The 8,265-nt window shown below is 34.5% G+C and overlaps 1 pseudogene; it reads left to right on the top strand.

Moving 5' to 3' along the window:
* The first annotated feature begins 3,531 nt into the window (after window positions 1-3,531).
* On the top strand, window positions 3,532-4,253 carry LOC138157844 (large ribosomal subunit protein uL6-like; annotated as a pseudogene).
* The last annotated feature ends 4,012 nt before the right edge of the window (window positions 4,254-8,265 follow it).

Here is an 8,265-nt window from a genome sequence, read left to right as displayed (position 1 = left end):
CTCTGTTCCTCAGCCATTTTGGTTGAACCTGTTCTAGCTGTTGATAAGATACTCACAAAGCACAATTTGCCTTTATGGTTACCATGGTGACACTGCTTATTGCTAAAAATCTTTCTACAGAAAGAAATTGTCACATTATGTGTTCTCCCCAGCTATCAAAATGAGTTTCCTACATTCTGAACTTGCAAATGGATCAAGGCTTTAACACCACAAATTTGGTTTCAAGCATTTGGCAGTGGTCCTGATGACTATGTACATTTGTGTCTGTTGTATATTATGGAGTACATTCTTCCTTCTCAATAGTACTGGCTACATTCCCCTGCCCATAGGGCTCTAGCAAGGTCTCATCAATCTAATTACCAGTTTAAGTTTTATCACCTGTAATGCAAGGGGAGAGAATTAGCTGTAATTTTCTCTATGATCCCATCCTGCTCCAACTCTCAATGGTCTGTTATGTATTTTTAAATTTGAAATGATAATTTTCATTTCCGTAGGTAGTAATGACCACATATACTTTGAGTACTTGGTTCTGATGGATTCAATAGCTCTGTGTCAGAATAACTAACTTTGGCATTTGGGTCTCAATCTGGGGAGGGGTACTTATTTAATGTTGGTTGTCTAAGAAACTGCAAGTGACTTGAAGGCAATGCCTTCTGCTTTCTTCTGTCTTTTCAGTCAGTGAGTTAATGAACACTCACTAGGTGCATACCCTTTGACAGACACTGTGTTAAGCACTATAGATACAAAGACAAAGCTAGTGCCTGCTCTCAAGGAGGTTACAGTCTAATAAATGAAGATAAGACAGAAAAGGAAGGTGAAAACAGGAGGGTAAGAAATGAAGAGCTGACTGGCCTGGAACTTTCCTAAAATGGAGGCTATGGAAGGATCGGTCTGCTTTCCACTCTCCATCAATCTCCTCCAATCAGAGGGATTACCATAATACCTTCTATGAACCTTCCCAAAATATAGACACCACAAGACCTCAGAATTAGAAAGGAACCCAGAGAGCATCTGTTCCACTAATTCCACTAATACCTGACCAAGAATCCTATTTTTCAATTCTATGAAAAGTGTCATTTAACTTTTGTCCTAAAATCCTCAATGAGAAAGAAGTCATTGCCTTCTTCCAAGACAGACTTTATATCAAGAGTTCTTAATCTTTCCTTGCCATTGACCCCTTTGGTAGGCTGGTGCAACCTATGGATCCTTTCTCAGAATATTTTTAAATGCTTAAAATAAAATTCATAGGATTACATACAAGACTAATTTTACATTGAAATAGATGCATTTCCCCCATCCTAGTTCAAAGACCCTTGGAAATCTATGTACATACTTCTTGGCAGTTAATACGTCTTATTTTAGAACATTTTCTTTTGATAATTAAATATAACTATCATGCCTTAAAAATTCTCTGCTTTATGCTCCAAATCCCTAGATCCTTTGATCAATTCTCATTTATCTTAAGGTATTTTCACTATCCTGGTTTCTTGCCACTGATTTCTTTCTAGGTTTTCAGTGTCCTTTGATTAATGTGGAGCTCAAAATGTTAACCAGCATTCCAGATACCACTTTCAAAGAATAGAACTATAGCAAACCTATCCCTTCCTTTATTCTGAGAACCATATCTTATTTAATGCAGCCTGAGTTTGAGGGGATTTTGTCTTTGCTTTTACTTCTTTGTCAGATTATTAAAAGGAGTTATTGATATTGAGCTTTCCATTCAAGCCCCAGAAGAATGCTATCTAGCCATGCCATCCTTGCAAAGTTGGTTTTTGGAGCCATGTTTGTATCTAGGACTAGGGAGCTGATAGTTCTACTCTTCAAAACTCTGGTGAGATATGAGATGGAGAATTGCCTTCAGTCCTTGTCATCATGTTTCAGGAAGGCCATTGCCAAGCTGGAGGGTGTCTAGAGAAGCAGAAGCAGAATGGTGAAGGTCTTCAGGAAAATGACGTAAGGTGATGAATCGAAAGAACTAAGGAAAATTAACCTGGACAGAAGATTGGGGAGACGTGGTGGCTACCTTCCAGCACTGGAAGAACTGTCATATGGAAGAATTGGATGTGTTTTATTTGACTTCAGATGGGAAGGATTAGGGCAATGTCCAAAGACTGCTGACTGATTGGGGCTTAATCTAAGGGGAACAGAAACAACACTAAGAACTTTCTAGAAATCGAGCATATTCAAAAGTGGAATAAGCTTCCCGGTGATGTAGTCAGTAGTTTCCCTTTCACCAGAGGTCTTTGAGTCAAAGCTAGGTGACTACTATTAGATATATTGTAAGAGGATGTTCTCTAGCAGGTATGGGTTAGTTAGACTGCACAGTCACTAAGGTTCTTTTAAACTCTGAGATTGTAAGACTATAATTCATCTGTATTAAATTTAATCTCATTAGATTAGCTTTTAATTAAATTTTGTCTTTTATTAATAGAGGTCTATTTTCTCCCCCTCCTTCCTCCAATCCCATTGAAAAAGTAAGACCCCCATAAAATCCCATAACAAAAATGCATAGACAAGGAAAACAAATTCCCTCATTGGTCATGTTATCTATCTATCTATCTATCTATCTATCTATCTATCTATCTATCTATCTATCTATCTATCTATCATCTATGTATCTGTCTGTCTGTCCATCTGTCTCAATATGTATATATACATATACATAGAGAAAGAGGAGAGACAGACACACACATACATACATATAAACACACATTTTATTTTTACGCATATATACATGCATTCACATGTGTGTTCATACATACCTAGATATGACACATGTCTGTAGGTGATCTCATTCCGCATCCTGAATCCATCTCCTTTCTCTCAGGAGGTAGATGGTTGGCTTCATGTTTGGTCATGGATGGTCATTTTGTCAATCATAGTTTTTACAGATTCTAATGTGTCTGTTTTTAGTGTTATATAAATGGTTCCTTTGTTTCTGCTCATTTCATTCATCAGATTATACAAGTCTTTAAAACTGTCCTTATGATAGTGATTTTATAGTATACATTATGTTTTTTCTGGTCTGCTCACTTTGCTCTGCATCAGTTTATACAAATACTTCTATGTCAATTTGAAATCATCTATTTCCTCATTTCCTATAGCATAATAGTACTCCATTACATTTATATGCTGCATTTTTTCAGTCAGTCCCCAATTGATGGGCATCTTTTTAGTTTCTAGTTTTTACAAATGCAAAAAGACCTGCTATAAATATTTTTATACACATAAAACTTTATCTTGTTTCTGTATTCTCTTTGGGAAGCATAAGGCTACTAGTGGTATAGCTGGGTCAAAGGGCATGCACTATTTGGTAACTTTTTGTTTATCACTAATTTTAAAGTTTTAATAACATTAAAACAACCCTGCATTCCTGGAATAAATCCAATCTGGCCATAGTGTACAATCTTTATGATATGGTGTTTTACCCTATCTGTTAATATTTAAAATATTTGCATTAATGTTCACTAGGGATATTCATTTATAGTTTTCTTTTTGTTTTGACTCTCCTTGGTTTATGTATCAAGAATATATTTATATCGGTTCTCTCTTTGGCCCATTCACTACCAGAATGAAGACCATTCTAAGCAACCAGACCATCGACATCCCAGAAAATGTTGACGTCTCTCTTAAGGGTCGGACAGTTATTGTGAAAGGGCCCAGAGGAATCCTCTGAAGGGATTTCAACCATATCAATGTTGAGCTCAGTCTCCTTGGAAAGAAGAAAAAAAGGTTTCGGGTAGACAAGTGGTGGGGAAATCGAAAAGAACTTGCAACCGTGCGCACAATCTGTAGTCATGTACAAAACATGATCAAAGGCGTTACCCTGGGTTTTCGTTACAAGATGAGGTCTGTGTATGCTCACTTCCCCATCAATGTTGTTATTCAAGAGAATGGCTCACTTGTTGAAATCAGAAATTTCTTGGGTGAAAAATATATCCTAAGAGTGCGCATGAGACCAGGTGTTGCTTGTGCTGTTTCTCAAGCCCAAAAAGATGAGTTAATTCTTGAAGGAAATGATATTGAACTTGTTTCAAACTCAGCTGCCCTGATCCAACAGGCCACCACAGTCAAAAACAAGGATATCAGAAACTTTTTGGATGGCATCTATGTTTCTGAGAAAGGCACAGTGCAACAAGCTGATGAATAAGTTGGAAAAGATGCCAAAGGCTGTGTCCTGAGGAGTCAACGCTTATTCAGATGTCAAATAATTCAGAGATGAAATAAAAATACTTTTTGTCAAAAAAAAAGAATATATTTATATCATTGAACAAATTTAGTAGGATACTTCCTTTCTTTTGCTATTTTTGCAAATGCTTTATATAATATAGGAGTTGATTGTTCTCTGAATGACAGAATTCACTTGTGAATAAATATGGTTCTATGGTTTATTCCATTTCTTCCTCTGAGATTAAGTTGCTTAAATTTTCTATTTCTCATTCTGGTAATGCAGATATTTTATATTTTTGTAAATATTTATTTCATTTAAGTTTTTGGTTTTATTGGCATATTGTTGGACAAAATATTTCCTGATACTATACTCTCTATTTCTTCTTCATTTGCTGTGAATTTTTCTTTCATTTTTGATATTGGCAATTTGGGTTTTTTTCTTTTTAATCAAATTAAGTAATTGTTAATTTTTTTTTAATTTTGTTAAACCAGTTCCTGGTTTTCTTAGCATATTTTTGTTTGATTTTGGAAATCTTTTCTCTGATTTTTAGGACACCAATGTTAAGTGCTTAATTTTTTTTTTTTTTTTAAGCAATCAGGGTTAAGTAACTTGCTCAAGGTTACACGGCCACTCCAGGTCGTCCCAACACTGGAGCCAGTGCTCTTATTCGCTGAGTCACCTGGCCGCCCCTAAGCAATTGGGGTTAACTTGCTCAAGGTTACATGGCCAGGTGTTTCTGGGTGGGTGCTAAGTGTCTGAGCCCGGGATTCGATCTCCAGGTCGTTCTGACACTGGAGCCGGCGCTCTTACTCGCTGTGCTACCTGGCCGCCCCAATTTTTTTTTAATTTGTGATTTTTTTTGGGGGGTTGCAGAATAAATTTATTGGTCTCTTCTCTCTCTCTCTCTCTCTTAAAAAGTTTAGAGGTAACAATTTTTCCCCCACAGGACTGTTTGACTCCACCCTCCAAATTTTAGCATTTTGTTTCAATGTTGTTATTATTTTGGTAATATTATCTATCATTTCTGTGATTTGTTCTTTGACTCACCATATCATTAGGTTTAAATTATTTAGCCTGCAGCTGACTTGAATTTTGGTCAGAAAAGATGTATTTAAGCTTTTTTTTTTGCTTTTCTGTATTTGTGAAGTTTTTTTATGTTCTGATACATTATCAGTTTTCTAAAGGTGCCACAGATAAGAAATACATAAACTCCTTTTGTTCCCATTCAGTGACCACCAGGGATATATGATATATAAAAATTTATAAAAAAGATTTATATATTTATAAAGATTTATAAAAATTCTATTAAGGCTCTTAATTTCTTTCTTTTTTTGGTCTAGATTTATCTACATTTTGTTTAGATTTTTCATTTATCTAGGGATGAAGAAGACATACTAAGTTCTTACTGTTAGAGTTTACTATTTCTCCTTATAGCTTTTTTAGTTATTTTCTTTTAAGTATATACTATACGTTTCAGTGCATATATTTTAAATATTGAAATTAATTCCTTAACTATGTTGCCTTTCAACAAAATTTATTTTCCCCTCTCTTAAATACATCTGTTTTTGTTATTTTCTTGTCAGAAATAATAATGTGCTATGCCTACTTTGTTATATTCAGTGGTGGCATAATAGATTTTGCTACAAATCCTTATTTTAACCATGTGATTCTTCATTTTAAAAAAAATATTGCTTACAAACACCAAATTATTGGGTTTGGCTTTGTAATCCATTCTAATATATAATTCCCTTTCATGAATGATGTCATCCCATCTATAGTCAGAGTTACAATAGTTAATTGTGTGTTTCCTTCCATTCTGTTCTCTTATTCATTTCCTTTTCTAGACTCTGCACTCCCTCTATTATAAATTCCTACTCTTCATTTCACACACACAGCCTTTTAACTTCTTCTTTGTTATCTCTTCTCCAAGTGTAGGGTCTACTTTACTCATAACCAATTCTTGGCTGGAACTATTTTATCTATAATATTATACTCATGCTTCCCCTTTTTTTTGATTGTGTATGTTATTAGGTTTCTGAAAGGAAACTTTTATGATCTCCCCCTCCATTACTCCATTAAACAGTTCATCCTTAAGTCTGACTGTATACCTTTTTATTCTCCTCTTGATGCCCATATTTGTATTTCAAAGTTACTTTTTAACTATTTTTTTAAATCAGGAATGTTTGGAATTACTCTTTTCATTTAAAGTTATTATTTTCCTTGTTGAATCCTACTCAGTTGTGTTGGTTAAGTTATTCTTGGTTGTAGATATTGATTTTTGCATTTTGCAACATCTCATTCCTTCTCCTCTTCTTTATAATGGTAGCTGCTAAATCTTGTATAATCCTCACTCTGGTTCTTCAATATTTGAATCATTTCTTTATGGCTACATGAAGGTTTATTTTTTTTTTTTCATTCATCTGAAAGCTTTAGACTTTGGCAATGACATTCCTAGGAGTTTTAATTTTTAGATTTCTTTCAGAGAATGATCAGGGGATTCTTTTGATTTCTACATTGTCCTCTTGGTCTAATATATCTGGGCAACTTTCCTTAAAATTTCTTGAATATTATATTTATAACTTTTTTTGTTTTTAATTTCAAATCATCCAACAATTCTTCAGTTATCTATTCCTAATAGGTATTTCAAGTGAGTTGTTTTTAATGGGATATTTTATATTTTCATCTATTTTCTTATTGAATTTAATTTGTTATTCTAGCCTGTTACATATATATATATCTACACACATACATACACATATACACACATATACTTATACACATATAGACACACAGCAACACACACATGTATTTGGATATTGTCATATGACATGTTATCTATTTTCACCAGTTTCATGTCATCTGTATGTTTGATAAGCATGGCATATCTTCCTTTATCTAAGTCTTTGATAAAACATTAGACAGCATTGAGAGCTAAGGGCCCTCCACTGAAGTTTTAAAGTGACATTAATATATTAGTGGTTGATCATTATTTGCAGTTTTTCTAATGGATTTAATCCAACAAGTTGTAATATATCCCACATATCTTTAGCTTATCCATGAAGATAATATGAAAGATTTTGTCAAGTGCCAGGCTCACAGAATGGAATTTATATATTTACAAATATTTGAATTTTAAAAATAGATATATGTTTGTTTATTTATTTATATAGATTTAGGCAACTCTGTGACTCAGTGAATAGAGTCCTGGGCCTGGAATCAAGAAGATTCCTATGCCTAAGTTCCAATCTGACCTCAGATACTTACCAGCTGTGTGACCCTGGGCAAATCACTTAAGCCTATTTGCCTTAGTTTCCCCATCTATATAATGAAATGGAGAAGGAAATAGCAAACCACTCCAGTCAGACAAGACTGAGAAATAACTGAATAACAACAAATTTGGCATAGATTGAATTTAAAAGACTATTTACAATTTGAAGTTCTAATTTTAAAAAGCACCGTCACTTTATAGGTAATGTAAAATTGGGAAGGATAAGTAACAGACTGAATTCTATTAAGGATTTGAAATAATTAAGCTCTTTGTATGCTAGAACTGGAGTTCAATCAAATAAGATCAAAGATACAATTCTAAAATCTTTGCTCTTCAGTTAAAAAAAAACACCTTTGGAGACTGATTTGGACAATCAGAGGTGAGAGGTAGGCTTCACATAGTAGTTTGTCTAAAAACAGTTTAGGGGGTTTGAGTGGGATGGAATTTCAGCAGGAGTCTGTAATTTGCTATGGCGTCCAAACCATGAACCCAAGTGTGGTCTGCGGCCACTGAAGAAAGTGACACTTGCCCAGAAGTAAAGAGGGAGTGATACTCCTTGTTCCCAGGCTCACAATATCTCTAGAATATGACAATGTAGTTTAGGATGGTCTTTGATCTAGAGAACATCCAAAGGAATATAACCAGGATGATTAAGTCATTGAGTCACTGTTCTATGATGATGAATTGAAGGAATTGGAGATTTTTTTTCCTTTTTTTTTGGGGGGGGAGGGCAGGGCAATTAGGGTTAAGTGACTTGTCCAAGGTCACATGGCTAATAAATATTAAGTGTCTGAGGCTGGATTTGAACTCAGATCCTCCTGACTCC

Source organism: Petaurus breviceps, unplaced genomic scaffold, assembly GCF_028583685.1.
Source record: "Petaurus breviceps papuanus isolate PSGF00001 unplaced genomic scaffold, PetGlider_PUasm1.0 173, whole genome shotgun sequence".
Classification (NCBI taxonomy): Eukaryota; Metazoa; Chordata; class Mammalia; order Diprotodontia; family Petauridae; genus Petaurus; species Petaurus breviceps.
The sequence above is the reverse complement of the archived record's forward strand: the minus strand, read 5'-3'. Positions and strand labels throughout refer to the sequence as shown.